Here is an 18,287-nt window from a genome sequence, read left to right as displayed (position 1 = left end):
TCTAGAGATATATTTTAAAGAAAAACAAGATTCATCCCTAAAATAAAAGTTGTGTGTGTATGCATATATGTTAATAATCTTTATGCTCTTACAATGTAAAACACTTAAGTTGCTGAAGCTATCTTTGAACTTGTAATCCTCCTGACTCAGCCTCCAGAGCCACTGGGATTATAGGTATATGGCATCATGCCTGGCAGAAACTTGTGAACTCTAGAAGGTTTGATCAGTGAACTTGTTTGTCTTTAACACTGTTTAAATTCTCTTCTGAGAATCCCATTGATGTTTTCAGTTCATCAATATGGATAGAGCCATTCTATTTTTTTCTTCTTCTTTGATGGCTCATCTTCAGAGTTATCTGTGCTGCTACTGGAAGAGTCTGAGTCTGAATTAGAGGAGGAGGAAGAGGTTGTGGAGGAGGCTGAAGATGAAGAACTGAGGGAGTCACTGTCCTCTGAGGAATATGAGGTACATGTTTCTTCACTCTCTGATGAAGAATTACTGGATGAAATGCCATTACTCTTGCTGCTGGAACTAATGACACTTTTCAACCTTTTTTTCTTGGTCTTTTTTTCTACAGTAGTCTCCCTAGTGCTTTGTTGTAATCATATTTTTTTTCTCTTAAAGCTTTCTTTAGTTCTGCTTTTCTTGAAGGTCTATGGAGGGATTTTTTTCCCCCTGTGCATTTGTAAGTCCAAATTCCAAGCATTTCTGACATCTTACACATTGCTTATTTGCTTCAGTTTGTCTCCATGCTATAATCTGGTGCATGGGAGTTTGCCATCTTCATGGGAATATTTCACATAATCTGTGGGAGTTTGAGTTTTTCTAGCATAGCACCTAACCCATAAAAAGTATAGTAAAATTTAAGTATTAAGTAAAATTAAAATAAAGTTTTATTGTTTCAAAAAGTATCATAAATAAAATTTAATTCAGGTGCTAACTGAAGATGTTTTTGTGGTTTACTGCAAGGCAAATTTAAAAAGGTCACATTGACCAATGGTCTGCAGGAAGCACCCTTCCAGCTCATCTGTGACCTCCTCTCTAGTGGGACTTCTCCCACCCTCGGACAGGGCAAATGGTCAGATGAGGAGTATCCTATTACTACCATACTTACTGCACAAGGCTGGCTACCTTCTTCTTCAAGAGCCTGGAGAGTATGGAGCAGAGACCATACCCATTAATGTGTGGTGAGTGAATGGATAAATGGCTTAGTAAACTAAATCACTGAGCCTCAGTAATGCCTAACTCACATAGTTAAGTGAGGTAATATCAAGCAGCGAGTCTTAATCATTTTGGGATCAATGACTCCTTTGAAAAATCTGACAAATGTTGATACTCTCCTTAGAAAAATGTAGGTGTATGCAAAGTAGAACTATGTATGTATGTTGGGAGTTATCCTACTATCCCCTTGCATTTTCTGCATAGATTATACATTTTCTCTATGCTGTTCTGAGCTTCTTCCAGGCATCTTATTTATAATAGGAGTAGCCAGAGGACAGGAAATCTTGCTGTCACATGGCTTATCACAACCCACAATTATTTTGGCTTCACAGAAGGTCTGATAAGGGGTAGGGCAGACTTGATGCTTGGTGGATGAAGATGTAGATGAAGTCTGATGCCTGGGACTCCCCCCCACCCCCCGCCCCGCTCATCCCCCCTGACAGAATGTCACTGCATCTTGGAAGCTTCTTGAAGTAAGTGGCAGAATCCTGGTCAGGGAAAGGGACCATGTGGCATTTTCATCTTGTCTTTATAACTCACACTTTCAAAAAAAAAAAAAAAAAAAACAAAAAACTCACACTTTCCTAAATGTGCCTTGAATAGCCTCCTATATGTTTCGACCCTTCAGAGTGATCCCGGCTCAGTCTCCTTGTTCTCCTACACAATTCCAGTGGTTCTTCCTATAGGAAGATTTTGGTATCCGCTTCCTGCCCTTTCCCTGAGGCAGACTTAATTCTCTCCTCCCTCAAGTCCCCTGAGTTCTGAAAGTCACATAATTGTCATTGTTTCCAATTCAGTATCTGCCCTGTGCTGTATATTAGTCCTTCAGAGGAAATGATCAACCCACAACTCACCTCCTAGCCCTTGTCCTGACACTCGGCAGGTGCTTAATAAATGCCTGGGAATGCATAAGCCCCTTAGAGAAGAAATACTTAGAATGTGATCTGACTGTGAGTTGAAAGAGGTGTGTGTTCCCTTTTGTCCTTAGGCTTTGCCCGGTATCCTACCTGCCTTTCCTTTGTGCAGGCTGGACCGACACTCCCCAGGCCCTTAGTATGTAGTGTTGAATACATCTTTCAGAATCACAGGTGCTCAGGAATTGGGGACCCTAAGGAGAGCATAGTAAAACATGCAGCTGGTGCAGGTGGCAGGGTCCAAGTATGGCAGGCTTTAGACACCCCTAAAGGCAGGAGGGATACTTTGGAGGACTAAGTGGGATGAAGTGGTTGGATTCTTACTCCAGAAACCACAGGGGCCTGGATGTGAGGGGTGAGGGAAGAGTCAGCCGAGATGCTTTGAGCCACATGTCATAAGATGGCCATGTCCTCCAGGCACTGTGCTGCTCAAAACAGGGACGAGATCTTAGGTGGGACGGAGATAGAAATGTGAACAAATGATAGGCACAGGCAAGCAGCAGTCAGCAAAGTGGGAGTGAGAGATGGGAGGCCTAGGCAGTGGGCAGATGTGGGAAGGGGTGATTAGGGTCAGCCTCTGTAAGCTTCTGTATCTTGCTTCTTGGGAAGTTGCACTGAAGATGGCTCCTATTTTCCTATAGGGACAATGGTGGCTTTCTCTGGAAGAGGGAAAGAGGAGAGGGATTGAGTTTGGGTGGGGAGCTGATGGATTTCAGTTTTCTGAGGAGCTAACACTTTCTGTATTTCTCATTTTGATGCAAAGAGTTCTTCCTAAGATGTCCTCATAAAAGGCCTCCAGTTTCCACTCACAGGGAAGTGTTGCTGAGAGCCCCGATTGCTCAATTTTCTGTGTAAATACCTAATGCTTACGTGTTTAATCCAATTTTCTGAAGTCCCATATTATCCCTTTAGGAATAATGTGTCTGGAAAAAGAAACATGAGCCTTTAGGGCTGCATGTCTAAGCAAGATGCTTTACCATTAACAGGATCTCTCCCACAAGAAGACTCACTTTTAGTGGCAAAGGTCTCCAGGGGGAAGCATTTTATTTGATGTGGTGGAATCTGATGATTTGCCTGGGTTTGCTGACTGTGGCATGCAGGCTGTTACGTTTACAAAGATGAGGTCTATTGGAGCCATTGCGCTTCCTCAAGCTTGTGTCACAGTTTGTGCCTCTCTGTGGCCTTTGACAACCTATGCAGAGAAGGTCCTACTATTACTCTTTCATATGAGTCAGAGAGGGTCACAGACTGGGCTTGCAGTCACACAGCTAGTTAGTGTTCATAGAAGTGGGAAGGGGCCTATGTTATCTAGCTACACCATCTTCCCAATCCTGAGGCTTAATATCCTTTCATGGAAGTGGTGCTTGTGATTATGATGTATGATCATGCAGGGGTTATGCCACGTTCCTTGGCTCTGCTTACAAAAGTGTGTGACTCTAGTTACTTATTATATTTATGCCTGTTATCGTTAAAATATTTAAAATAGAGACATTAGTGCCAACTTCATCACCGTAGTTAAAATGAAAAATTTTGACCCTTAGGGATGCAAGATCCAGCTGTTTGGGTAATACTTTTTATGTGAAACAGCTTGCAGAATTTTAGGCATGAAGATGTGTAATGTGTTTTGGGTGTTGCATGAGAAACTCGAGAAACAGTGGCTAAGCTGGTTTCTGACAGTTGCATTTACCTTGATAAGCTACTCAGAGCCAGGTCCTCATCCCTGGGGGGGCTCAGAAAGTCTACATCCTGGTGCTCCCAAGGTTGGCTTGGATTCACAGAGCTCATTGGAAGGCCCGGCATCACAGAGGTGCTAATTTATAGATGTACTATAAGAATGCAATTACCAGATGCTCAAATCTATCTGATTTGCACATTTCTCCTTGCATTTAAGTTATAAATGAGTCCTAAAGAGTGTATAGGACATCAAGCTCAGAGAGCATGAGGCTTTCATCTGCACATAGGGCTGAGCTCTCCTGTCATACCAGACACTCTTGTCAGCTGACAGCATGTGTTCCCAGAGACTTGTGAATGGGCACAGCCAGCATTCTTTGGTGACTCAGGTGACACAGACATTTTTGGAGCTTCCACTTCTATCAAAGATAATATAACTACCCTGAATGAGAAATAAGATTGGTAGCATCATAAGATTCTATTGACACTTAAAGGGTTAGAAAGGGTTTCTAGGAATAACTTTTTCTCAAAATATCCGACAACTTGATTGAAATAAATCCCTTTAAAGACAAAAGTTATTGGGCTGGGGATGTGGCTCAAGCGGTAGCGCGCTTGCCTCGCATGCGGGCGGCTCGGGTTCGATCCTCAGCACCACATACCAACAAAGATGTTGTGTCCACCGAGAACAAAAAAAATAAATATTAAAAATTCTTTAAAAAAAAAGACAAAAGTTATTGAAGATCACTGAAGATGAAAAAAAAAACACATGAAAGAGTCCTACGTACATTAAATTAACCAAATTTTAGTTAAAAAATCTTTATATAAAGAAAACTTTAGGCTTGGATGGCTTCATTAGTGAGTTCTCCTAAACATTTCAAGGAAAAATAATACCAAGTTGTTATGGCTTGGATATAGGGTGTCCCCCGAAAAGCTCCTGTGTTAATGCAGGAAGTCAGAGGTGAGACAATTAGATTATGAGTAACTGTAATCTAATTGGTTCATCCTAGTTTGAATGGATTATTTGGGTGGTAACTATAGGCAGGTGGGGCATGGCTGGAGAAGAAGATGGGTCACTGGGGTACTTCCTCGAAGGGTTCATCTTCCCCCCTCTCCCTGCTTCCTACCTGCCATGAGGTGAACTGCTTTCTTCCCCCATGCTCTTATGCAATTATGTTTTGCCGCATGATTGGCCCAGAGAAATAGAGACAGCCAACCTTGGATTGAACCTCTGAAATTGAAGACCTCAAATAAATTTCCTTCCTCTAAGTTTGTTTTGTTGGGTATTTTGATTACAGCAACTTAAAGCTGACTAACACACCAGTCTATGCAACATCTTCTGGAAAACAGAAGAGGAAGGAATACTTTTCAACATTTTCAGTGAGGTCAGTGTTATTCTGATAGAGAACCAGGCAAAGACCCCGTAAGAAAAGAAAACTATAGGCCAGTCACTCTTACAAGAAAAAGGTACAAATATGTTCAACAAAAGTTTTGCAGGGGCTGGGGTAATAGCTCAGTGGTAGAGCTCTTGCCCCTCATGCATGAGGCACTGGGTTCAATCCTCAGCACCACATAAAAATAAAGAAATAAAACAAAGACATTGCGCCCATCTACAAATTAAGAAAAAAGAAAGTCTTCATGTTAAAAAAAAGTTTTGCAAATAGAATTCAACAAGTTCAACGATACATTAAAAGGATAAAGACTATTATGTATGGTTTATCTGAGGAAGGCAAGATTGGCTTACCCTGTGAAAATCAAGCACTGCTTTTCATCATCATATTATCAAACTTATAAAGTAAAAACCAGATGACCCATGTCAATGGATGCAGAAAAAACATTTGGAAAAGTTTGATATTTATTCATAATAAAAATTCTTGATAAGTTAGGAATAAAAGGGGAATTTTATCAACAAATAAAGGGCATCTATTTAAAACCTATAAGTGATATCATATTTTTTTGGGGGTATAATTTTATTTTATTTATTTATTTTTTATTGTTGGTTGTTCAAAACATTACATAGTTCTTGAAATAATACAAGGGGGAGAAATGAATTACAGTAGAGGGGGTAGAGAGAGAAGAGGGGAGGGGAGGGGAGGGGGGATAGTAGAGGATAGGAAAGGCAGCAGAATACAACAGACTCTAGTATGGCAATATGTAAATCAATGGAAGTGTAACTGATGTGATTCTGCAATCTGTATACGGGGTAAAAATGGGAGTGATATCATATTTAATATTGACAGTCTGAATGCTCTCCCTCAAAGATCAGGCAAAGATACCTGCTTGCGTCACTTTTTCAGTATTGCACTAGAAATTCTAATAATACATAAAAAGAAAGAAAAGACATCCAGATTGGAAAGGAAGAAGCAAAACTTTTTATAGAAGTCATATTCATCTAGACAGAATATACAATGGAAATGGCAAAAAAGGCTACTTGAACTAACAAATGAGTTTATCAAGTTTTCAAGATAAAATATCAATATACAAAAATCAATTGTATTTCTACATAATAGAAATTTAAATTTAAAACAATACCATTTACAATAGTATAAAAATTAAGAATTATTGAGAGAAAAGAACATAAAACACATGTTTAAGTCCTGCATAAACTGATAACTACAAGATATCTCAAAGAGAAACAAAAAGGGCCTAAATAAATGGAGGGCTATACCATGTTTATGAGGTGAAAGACTCAATATTCTTAAGAGCCATTTGTCCTCAAAGAGACATATGGGTTACACATAATCTCCACGAAAACTTTTAGCAGGATTTTTTTTTAAAAAGAAAATGGTACAATAATTTTTAAATTTACGTGTAAATTTAAATTGGGTGCAGTCAAAATAACTCTGAAAAAGGACAGAATAGAAATACTAACACTCCATGGTTTTAAGACTTATTTTAACGTAGTAATAATAAAACATTAAACATAGGTGAAGAGGTCAGCAGAGTAGGGTAGGATATCAAGAAATAGAACAACATATGTATGAACTACTGATTTTAGTCTTTTGAATAAATGGTCCAGGAACATTTGGATATCCATATTTAAAAAATGCACAAAATTACATCATAATGTATGTAAAAGTGAACTAAGAAAATTTCATAGACCTAAATATAAAACCATAAATCTTACAGAAAAAATTTAAAGAAAATCAAAGAATCTTTGTTACCTCAAGATCTCTTAAATAATATACCCAAGGCATGATATATAGAGAAGATTCATACACTGGACTTCATCTGAAGTAAAAATTTCTGCTCTTTGAAAGACATTGCCATGTGAATGAAAAGACAGGCTTCAGACTGGGGAAAAACTATTTGTTAATTATGTCTGGTTCAGGACTTTTATCCATGAAATTCAAAGGACTCTCAAAATTCAATAATAAGAGCATGAACAATCCAATAAAAAAAAAAGGTCCCAAAATTTCAACAGGCCCAGCATGATGGGCCATGCCTGAAATCCCAGTGACTCTAGAGGCTGAGATAGGAGGATTATGAATTTGAGATGAGGCTGGGCAAATTAGTGAGACTGTGTATCAAAATAAAAAATCAAGAAGAGCTAGGGCTGTAGTTCCATGGTGGCGTGCCCATGGGTTCAGTCTCCAGTAACACCATCACCCTCACCCCACCTGCTCCCAACTTCAGCAGACATTTTAATGAAGAGCTAGTAAATATGTAGAAAGATGCTCAATGTCATAGACATTAAGAAAATGCGAATTAAAACCACAATTGGTCATTAGATGATGAAATTAAAAGGAAGCATAAGTGGGTAGGAGTGATGTAGAGTTGCCAAGCAGGCTGATGACAACTCTGGCTGGCTGATGAACAGCTCTGGGGCTTGAGTGGCTTTTGGAGAGTCTCTCCTTGTGCCAAGACAGCTGGCTTTTACCTCCCATATTGACTAGTCACTGGATGTCTCTGATATCAGTTACTACATTCTAACATATTTATTTGTATTTCTGACTGTGACTTAGAATCCATCAGGTAGAAAGGAATAGAACTGAGGGTTCACAATATTTTATTTATTTATTTATTTATTTTTGTGTGTGACTGAGATACAAGAAGTTGGAACTCTGCCCCCCCCCCCCAAGAAAACCACAGTAGATGATGGCAACAAAGATCTATCAGGGTTGATTTTGGAATAAAGTCCTATAGAATATAGCTTGATTAGTGGATTCCCCTCTGCCCCAACCTTCTGGCATTTTTAGCAGAAAATTTCTCATGAGAATCTTTAAAGAATTGGCATAATTGAGGTAAAAATTTCTGAACCTCTGACAGTCCAAATGATAAAAATTATGCAGAGATGTTCTGAAAGAGGATTAAGGATGCATATAGGAGGAGGAGGACCCAGGGATTCCAGGGAAAGCTTGATAGATGTCAATTTCCTTCTTGCTTGGGGATGAGAGGCTGTTGGAACACCAGGTGGTGGAGTAGAAAGAGGCTGGGATTTGCAGACAGGTCCATCACTTACAAGCTGAGGACTGTGGGCAGGTCATTCTGGTGGTGACCTGGGGCTGTTAGCAGGTTGTATAAGGACCAACAAAGATGATTGTGCTGATGTTGTGAAGTGTGGGCTCTCTCTGGACACGGATGAGATAGAGGGTGACCCAAGACCCAAGATAGAGGGTGACACGGATGAGATATAGGGGATGCTTTCCCAGTCCCTCAGTGCATGTCTGGAACCATGAGTCGTACTGAACCTTATATATACTATGTTTTTTTCCTATACCTACATACCTGTGATACCTATGATAAAGTTAAATTTATAAATTAGGCACAGTAAGAGATTAACAAAAATACAAAAGAATAGAACAATTATAATCATATTCTGTAATAGGCCTTGTGTGAATTTGGTCTCTTTTCTTTTCTCTCTCTCAAAATGTCTTCTTTTACTTTCACCTTTTCACTTAGAGAAAACAATGTTTAGCTTCTTTGTCATACCTAGATTGGCAGCATTACTACTCTTGTGCTTTGGGATCATGGTTAAGTAATATGAGGGCTACTTGAACACAGGCACTGCAATCCTCTCGTGGTTGATTTGATAACTGAGATTGCTACTAAGTGACTAATGGGCAGGTTGCCTGCATAGCTTGGATACTCTGGACCAAGTGATTATTCACAACCTACATGGCACAGAGTGGGTCCTTGTAAAATTTAATTATGTTACTCAGAACAGCATATGATGTAAAACTTATGAATTGCTTATTTCTAGATTTTAATATTTTTGGACCACAGTTGACCTCGGACAACTGAAGCCGGGGGAGGGTGGGGGTGAAGTGGGCAGGAGACTATTGTATCTGCCTTTCTGATTAAATTTTTGTAGATTTTCTTGAATATTTTTTTTTTCATTTGCTGTTTACCCTTAAAACCATTTTTTTTTGTTTTTAGAAATTTAAAATGTTTGTGTTTTAAAATCAAAACAATTTTCACCATTTCCACATGAATGGTCTCTGTGGAGCTCCTCATGCTGGAAGGTGATCCTCTTGGGATGGTTTTTGATTCTCACTCACCTGGTCAGGACAACTGGTCCCCCACATCTGTACTCCTCTCCGGCAGCAAGCAATATCCAATAACAAGGGAATGAATAGGGTAGGATTTCTCTCCTTTGTAAGGGCACTGATATGTGGGCTTTCATTCCCTGAAATTCTGTTAAAAATGCATCTTTTTCCCCTTTTATACAACTTTAGACATTAAGATACCCCAACTGTAATGAATGAGACCTCACAGGTGATTCCCAAAGAGAAGGCAAAAATTGCTCACAGAATGTTATTCATAAATCAGAGGCGCTAACCACAGATTCTAAATGGCTCTCAACAACAGAGTCTCCTTGTATTACACGAGAATCAGTTGGATATGGCATATCAGCCCTGATTTCTACCTTACCCGTGTATATTTGTAACATTTCAAAACCAAAACAAACAAACAAACAAACAAACAAAAAAACCAACACGAAACAAAAGTCCTGCTGTGGCCATGCCACTCTGACTTTGAAATCTAGATCCGTCATTCACAGAGGCTTTCTGCACTCACTCAAAATTCAGACCTCCTGTTTACTGATGTTAGTATTTTAGCTTCCTTTCCCTTGTTTTCAGTTTTTTTTTTCTTTGCAGAAGATTGCTTCATTACATTTCTTTAGAGATTTCCCCTGGGAAAAATCTCATTCATTAAAAATAACAGCTTCCATTTATTGAGTGCTTACCATGTACCAGGTGCAGGCCTTGTTAATTCCACAAATATTTATTCATGAACTAATATAACAAGTGCTGTTCTAGACAAGTACAAGACTTCCATGGTTCCTACCTTTGGAGTCCAGTGGGGATGACGGGGATTAAGCAAACAGTTACTTGAATAACACGGTCAAATCACAACTCTTGAACTTAAAGTTCAACATTGGATTTCCTCTAAATTAAGGATTTCTGTTCAATGAGGGTCATTTTGGGGAAAGCCAAGAGGACCAGCTAAGGCTAATAAGAATTCCTTGAAAATAGGAAGAAAAGAACAATGAATAGGCAATTCAATGGTGTGGAAGTCCAAATGACTCAAAAATCCATCAAGATACCTCACTTGCAATGTCAGTTAAACCAAGACACTGTTTCACATTTAACAATGTGAAATTGAATGTCAACAATCAGACAAGGGATAAGATTATGTGTTGATACAAGAATCTAAGTAGATTGGAACTCTGTGACCACACAGGAATTCTGCAGAGCTTGGTGGCAGGTAGTGTAGTGTGTGTGTATGTGTGGGAATCCTGGCAGTAGCAGCCAATTCCTGCTAAGTGTCTCAGAGAATCTGAGATCAGCCCTGTCAGGAGACAGTACAGGAAGTTCCCCTAGATTAAATGTTTGATGAGACCTAATGTATTTTTTAAAAAGTAAATCAGTACTTCAATATTATTTACAACTTACCTAAATTAAAAAAAATTAATTGACATAATAATTGTATGTGTTTATGAAGTGCAAAGTGCTGATGTGTATGATATGTAATGATCAAATCAGGGTAATTAGCATTTTCTACTCCTTAAATATTTATCACTTCTTGGTGTTAGCAGCTTTTGAATCCTGCTTTTCCAGTTCTTTATAAAATATGTAATAAGTTGTCATAAAATATAGTCACCCTCCTGTGCTACAGAACACTTAAACTCATTCCTCCCATTTATTTCTATTTTGATAGCCTTTAGGAGGTAGTCCATTTGCTTATGACACAATAGGTTTGTTCCAATATGTTGTCCACTATACGGTACTGGAAATAAAATAAGGGGGAAGCAATCTGTGGAGTAGCATTAAGCAGCATCAAGAAGGAATGATCTAGGTGTATGCAGAGAAGCACCTTGAAAATCCATAGTCCAGTGGAAATGAAGAAGAATCAGAATGAGATTTAAAACCTAATACAACTTGTGTAATTTTCAGTATATGTGTACATGAAAAACACCACCACATCTTTTATGAGCAGACATGCATATATACGGACATGCATATTCAATGTGTCAAACCCATTGCTGTTGGCTCCTGAGTGTGACTGGGGATTGAGAGTGGGAATAGAAATGAAGGGAATGATCCATAAATCTCTCTCTCTCTCTCTGTATCAGCCATACTTATATAAATAAATACTAAAACGGATATAGACAGGGCATACTCTGTGTACAGTATTGTGGAATATTAACTCTGCACCTGATGTGTGCTCACCACCAAAACAGAATCTTTGAAAAATTACACACACACACACACACACACACACACACACAAATTGGCATCAACAATTATTTAACTGCAGTTGTGACAAGGGATCTGAGGGCTGTAAATTAATGTTCCCTTCACAATGGGGCTCCTCTGGAGAAACATATTTTTATGTTAATATTCCTGTTCTATTCAAACATGTCAGGTATGCTGTTGAGGGCTGGGCACTCATATGGGTGCTTTTCCTTCTCTTGTCTTTCATGAAAAATTGCTGATCGAGACCTGGAGAGGAGAGATGTGAAGCAAGGGGTGAAGTGGGGAGAGTTTTACAGGGTGTTTTGCTGGGAGAATCTGAAACTCTTTCAATGAATAAAAGGTAGAAAATGCTAAAATGCTACAAATCATGAGGAAGGGGCAGAACAAAGTGCTTTGTGGGTCAGCAGGATCAGAACCCCTTCCAACTCAACTCTGGATGACGATGTGCGGAGCAAGCAGCTCTATCTGTGGATGACCTTGGGGGGAAGCTTTCAGTCTGCAGTGATGGGAAATGCTTGGTTCAAGTGGAGAGGGCCTCACTTGGGCAGGGAGCTGGTCATGGAATGCAGTTTGATGGTTGGAGAGACCATGAGAAAGTCATGGTGCCCACACAAATGCAGTAGAATTGTGTGAGTTTGTCTGTATATATCTACATTCTTCCACACACAGGATTGGAAATGGCATCATATTTAAGAAACAAGAGAATCGGAAGGATGAGGTGTGGCTTGCTGTAGCCACATCCACATCCTTCTTCTCTAGAACCTCTAGGCATGACCTGCAATTGTGCACACCCCATTGTTGTTCAAGGAGTTAGCACATCTCCTCCTAAGACTTGTCCTTGTAGGGTTTTGTGCTATTATGTGCAGGGTGATGCATTCTGATAAAGCACCCTCTCTTTGGGGAGCCATAAGCTGGGTAAGCTGAGTCCTGGGACTCTGGGTGGCTGTTTTCTCAGTTTCTTCCTCCTCTGAGGTGGAGACAGACCAGGCTAGTCCCAGAGAGGCCTTGGGACAGGTCTGTGATCCTTGGAGTGTCCTGTAGCTCCCATGCCTCTCTTGGTTCTACTGTCACTTATTCTCTGTGTTTCCTTGTCCCAAACCTGAGATAGCCCCCAGGCACCTTGCCGTCTTCCCTTCAGGACTTTGTATCTTCTTTTCTTGTCACTTGGAACTTCCTCCTACGTACACCCAACTGACTCCTCATGTCCTTTTTGGCAGCCTCAGCTGGGATGTCACATCCTCCTGGTCTCCCCGAGTCCTACAGATTGGGGTTGTATCTTTTATGATCTCAGGTCCCCAGTTCTCACTCTTACTATAACTCTGGTGGCTGTATTTAACTCTATGTATGGTTTGGATCTGGATTATCTCCCCAGAGGCTCACACACTAGGTAATGCAGCAATGTTCAGAGGTGAAAATATTGGATTATAAGAACCTCATCTGTGGTTTAATGCATTTGATGGATTAGTTATTTGAGTGAATTACTGGGTGGTAAATATAGGCAGGCTTGTGTGGCTAGAGGAGGTAGGTTTCTGGGGACCTTCCCTTAGATTGCACCTGTCCCTGGCTCCTGCGTCTCTGTTGGCTGCCATGAACCAAACAGCTTTTCTCCACTATGTCCTTCTGCCATAAGTTTCTATCAACATCACCCTGATGAAAACCAAGGTTAATGGATAAAGCACAGGCATCCATACATGTTATGGTTTGGATAAGAAATATCCTCCCAAAAGCTCATGTTAGGTAGTGCAGGAATTTTCTGAGATGAAATAATTAAACTATGAAAGCTGTGACTGAATTAGTAGATCATTCCATTTGATAGGTTAATATTTAATTGGACTCCTGGGTGGTACCTGTAGGGAGGTAGGGCATTGCTGGAGGAGTACGTCACTGGATGTCTGTTCTTAGGCTATATCATATCCTTGGCTCATCCCTCTCTCTCTTTGCTTCCCAGCCACCATGAGTTGATCAGTTTTTCTCTTCTACACTTTTCCATCATGATGCTGGACCTCACTTTGGGCCCAGAGCAACGAAGTTGGCTGACTATGGACGTAGACCTCTGATACTGTAAGCCCAAATTAAATCTTTCCTCCTCTAAGTTGTTCTTGTCATGTATTTTGGTCACAGTAACAAAAATTTGACTAACCCAATTCAGTATGTCATATCAAAATATAAGGGGAGGGTGATTTGGAGAATAATGTCTGTTATGGTTTGGATGTGAGGTGTCCCCCAAAAGCTCACATGTGAGACAATGCAAAAGGATTTGGAGGAGAAATGATTGGGTTATATAAGTGTTAACCCAATCAGTGAATTAATCCACTGATAGGGATTAACTGAGTGGTAACTGAAGTGGCTGGAGGAAGTGGCTCATTGGGGGCATGCCTTTGGGATACACATTTGTATCTGGCCCGTGGAGTCTCTCTCTTTGCTTTCTGATCATCATGTGAGCTGCTTCCCTCCGCCATACTCTTCTGCCATGATGTTCTGCCTCATCTCAAGCCCCGAGGAATGGAGCCAGCCTTCTATGGATGAAGACTTCTGAAACTGTGAGCCCTCAAATAAACTTTTCCCCCTCTACAATTGTTCTGGTTGGGTCCTTTAGTCACAGTGGTGATAAAGCTGACTAAAACAATGTCTAAGAGGCTTCTTGGGTGGATAATAAATATCAGGGGATCAGCATGGCTGCAAGAGGTATCCTCCAGGCTTGGACTTTCAGTTCAGCTCAAATCCCACTTCTGCTGGGAGGTGAGGCAGATCCATTGATCCCACTGTCTGGCTGCTTACTACCTTGTCCTGTTTCTAGAGTCAATTCTGGGGTGGGAGCAAGACGTGGGCACCTGGATGTTCCTTGTGACAACCAACTCTCTTCACTGCATGGAGGACTAGTCCAGGGTCATTCCTAGTAAAGCTGGGGCTCAGGAGGACAAGCCTTGGAGTTCTTTCCCGCTCCCCACCCACCCTGCTGAGGACTCGAAGGCCTGCTGCTTTGTTGATTCCCTTGTGGGAGAGGCTGGGCCACCCAGTGGTGCAGCCAGGCTCTTCAGTTGAACAGGCTGCCCTAACCCGGATGCTGGCTCCTGCCCTCACTAGTGGTGTGGCTTCACTAATGGTCTGATGTCTGCTGGCCTTCCAAGCAAACCTGTCCTTCTAGGTGCTGTGAAGATCAACTGGGGTAGCACTTGGGAATCAGTAGGTGCCCTCCGGCTTCTTGAACAGTGGGGATCAGAGAGTGACCTCAGCCCTGCATATTTCTCCCCATGTCTGAATTCCCCACCCCTCAACTTTTGGAGGTGGTGGTCAGATAGGCAGGTTGGGCACTGCTGGAGGAGTGCCTCTAAATGCCAGGCACTTACACACCTGTCTCCTATAACCCTGGGGCACTTTCTCCATCTAGAGGTCTCGGTTCTACTCAATCACCTGTGAGATCAGGGCTTCAAGTCCTCCATAGGGCACAGCGTTGATTCCTAAATTCCTTAAAAGCCTGAGACCTCATTTCTTAGGAGTTTATAAGTCACAATCATCTTGTCAGAGGTGATGGAAGAATTTGACAGGTTATAAGTCCATCAGTGGCTCCCCTTGCTTGTGGGACAAGCTCCCAGTTTTTTCATACCTGGCCAGCTTCAGTACTCGTCTTTGCATCTGGGCACACAGCACTGTCCATATGAATGGATTGAAGGCTCCGCACATCGTGAGTTTACCATCTCCTTTGGTTATGCTGTTTCTTTTCTCTGCTTGGAATGTTCTTTTTCTCTGGGAAATCCACTGATACCTCAAAGTCCCAGCCCAGGTACCTTTCCCTCCTGGAAATCACCTCATCATCCAGGCTGAGCCACGTGCCCTCCTTCTCTGATATTATAGCTCCCTATGCAATATTTCCAATGATCTTTTTGGCATTTTCGTGTAAAATCAACTCCAGTGTCATGACCCTAATCTTAATACCTAATACATCTCCACCACATCTTGTGTCTCTTTAATCTTTAATATTCTCTCCCTCAGGTCATGGTGACTATCCTTCCTGTTGTCTGGCCCCAAATCCTTACAGTTATCCTTGAGGTCTCTTTTTTTCTATCACAAATCACATTTGGCCCATCGGTAAATCCATAAACTTTATCTTTAGACTGTAACCAGAATGTGGCCCTTTTGCTTACCTTCTCAGGAGCTGCTTAGATCCAAGCCACCTTCATCTCCCATCTGGATTGGCTCAGCAGGTCTTGCTGTTTCTATCTCTACCCTAGCACAACACATAGGCAATCCTGCTTGCTCAGCCCCACCATGACAGCTGTTTCAACACTCACTGCTTGTTGATCTTTCTCTCCTGTCCTGAATCAAAGCTCATCAGCCTATAACCATTTATGCTCTTTGTGATACAAAAGGGAAATACAATAATATATCATTTAATTTTGGGAATACATCCAAGAAGTCTGTCATTAGATGATGTAAGAACTGTGCAAACATCATAGAATGCACTGATACAAACCTAGATAGTATAATCTATTTTCATATAGCTTATTGCTCCCAGCTACAAATCCATACAGTATATTACCATATGGTAGGCAATTGTAACACAAAGATATTGTGTATCTAAGCCCATCTATACATGGAAAAGATACAATAGAAGTATAGGGTAATAGGAATTTTTCAGCCCCATTATGATCTTGTAAGACCGTGGTCATACCTGTGGTCTGTCCCAGCCAGAAACATCATTATGGGGTCCATAATTGTAGCACCAAAACAATTTTAATAAAATTACATGAATTTCAATACACAATTGCCCATAACAGTATCACCAGGCAATGTATTGAAGTTAGAGGCTACATGGATGGGATGTGGCTGCAGATGGTGGCATGTGGTGATGGCATTTTACAAATACTAAGACCATCTTGTTTCTGGAAGATTCTCTTGCACACACCTTTGGCTTACATGCAAAGTGGGGCCGGTCTGGATGCAGCTTTTCACATCTTCTGGGATGTTGGAAGGTCTGGGTCTGGCATGGACACCTGCCTTGATCCATCAGCAAATGCCAGCAACACTCCCAATTTTTGTGACATATCCCTGCAAAATTTCCAAGGGAAATCCTTTTCCCTGAGAAACAACAACACATATCAGAAAAATCCTAGAAAGTTGAGCAGAGTGAGGACCTGCATGTTCCCCTTGTTCCCCCAGCTTCCATATACCATGTCTCTGCTGGTTCCAAATTTGCTAAGCATCCCTACCCCGGCAGACTGCACTGGCTCCTCCCTCTGCCAGGGGCTCTCCTTTCTCATCAGACACTCTGCAGGTGTTATTTTAGCCACTGAAGACATCCCCACCCTTTAAGATACATTAAAAATTTTTAGTTGACCCATCATAATTGTACATGTTCATGGGTACAGTGTAACTTTTTGGAGATAGATATACTTGTATAATGGTCAAGGCAGTCTAATTAGTATATCTAGCATTTTGAATATTTATCATTTCTTCCTGGTAAAACAAATTAAAAATTCTCTCTTCTAACTATTTTGAACTATGTTATTGTTGACTATAATCACCCCTACTATGCAACAGAACACCAGCCCTTATTCTCCCTGTTACTTTGTATCCATTGACTGATCTCTTCCCACTCACCATCCAGGTTATGTGACCATCATTCTACTCTCTATTTCTATGAGAAACAGAGAGTAGTTTTTTTTTTGTTTTTTGTTTTTTTTTTTTAGATTGCAGATGTGAATGAGATCATGTGGTATTTGTCTTTCTATGCCTCCTTATTTCACTTTCAGCTTTACCTATGTTGTTGTAAATGACAGAATTCCATTCAGTTTTATAGTTGAATAATATCCCTTGTTAACACCATTCTCTCCTTACCCGCTTCTCTGCTTTACTCTCTCAGTAGTATGCATTATCTTCCAGAATACCACATTTTACTTCTTATTTCTTCTCTGTTTCCTCTCACTATAACATAAGCTCTAGGAGGGTAGTATATTTGTCGAAAATCAGGCACAGAGCAGGCACTCAGTAAATAAATGCCAAATAGATCAATCTCTAGACAAATAGCACAAATGAAACTCTCTTTCTCTATGTCCCCATTAGATTGGGTGAGATGAAGGCAGGGCTTGGGCTTTGTCACCTCCCAGTGCAGAGCCAGCTACCCAGATGGCCTTGTTGATTGATGAGCTGAAACTGAATCTAAAAGAAAAAGGGGTGCCGGCTGTGAATCCCACCCACAAGCTGAAATCTGACTTCTGAGGTTTGTTCCTATTAAGTGGCTGACACTCTGCCCTAGGGCAGGTTAATAATTGCTGCTTTATTTTCAGAAGAGTGACCCATCAAATCTCTCCCTTTTCCTGGCAATTTCGAATGGTTTTACCTCTATTGGGGAAGGGCCCATTTCACTGGGACTCCTGTCTTGTGGTCCTTTCAGGCACCTGGGCTGGACTGATACTGTCTGTCCTCACCCCACCTGGTGTTTTTAGCCTAGTAGCCAGGAGTTTTTAGCCTAGCAGCTGGAGTTGCTCCACGGAATCCATGGAAGCTGACAGCGGACATCAGAGGCCAGAGGAAATCTACATAACCATGAGGCGAGCATCTCCTCCATATGCATGACTGGTGATCAGGAAGCCTTTCAATAATGCATTAGACCAGGACAGAAAGTGGTAAAATGTATTCTGAAGTGGAAACCGACAAAGTATAAGATAGACAATAGACAGTGACTACAGGCTGAATGTTAAGGAAAGCATCCTGTTGTCTTGGCTCCCTGGGTCTGGGTAGCACGGGGCTTCCCCTACCTAGCACAGGGTGGCACATTTCCTCT

At 41.0% G+C, this 18,287-nt stretch overlaps 1 pseudogene across 1 annotated transcript; it reads right to left on the bottom strand.

The window, feature by feature from the left end:
• Window positions 1-293: 293 nt before the first annotated feature.
• Window positions 294-15,187, bottom strand: LOC308630514 (annotated as a pseudogene). The gene is made up of 2 exons: window positions 15,111-15,187; window positions 294-781 (listed from the first exon to the last, which is right to left on the bottom strand). The product of its transcript is annotated as an uncharacterized misc_RNA (transcript).
• Window positions 15,188-18,287: the final 3,100 nt, after the last annotated feature.

Source organism: Spermophilus citellus, assembly GCF_964194105.1.
Source record: "Spermophilus citellus genome assembly, chromosome: 11".
In the NCBI taxonomy this organism is placed as follows: Eukaryota; Metazoa; Chordata; class Mammalia; order Rodentia; family Sciuridae; genus Spermophilus; species Spermophilus citellus.
The sequence above is the reverse complement of the archived record's forward strand: the minus strand, read 5'-3'. Positions and strand labels throughout refer to the sequence as shown.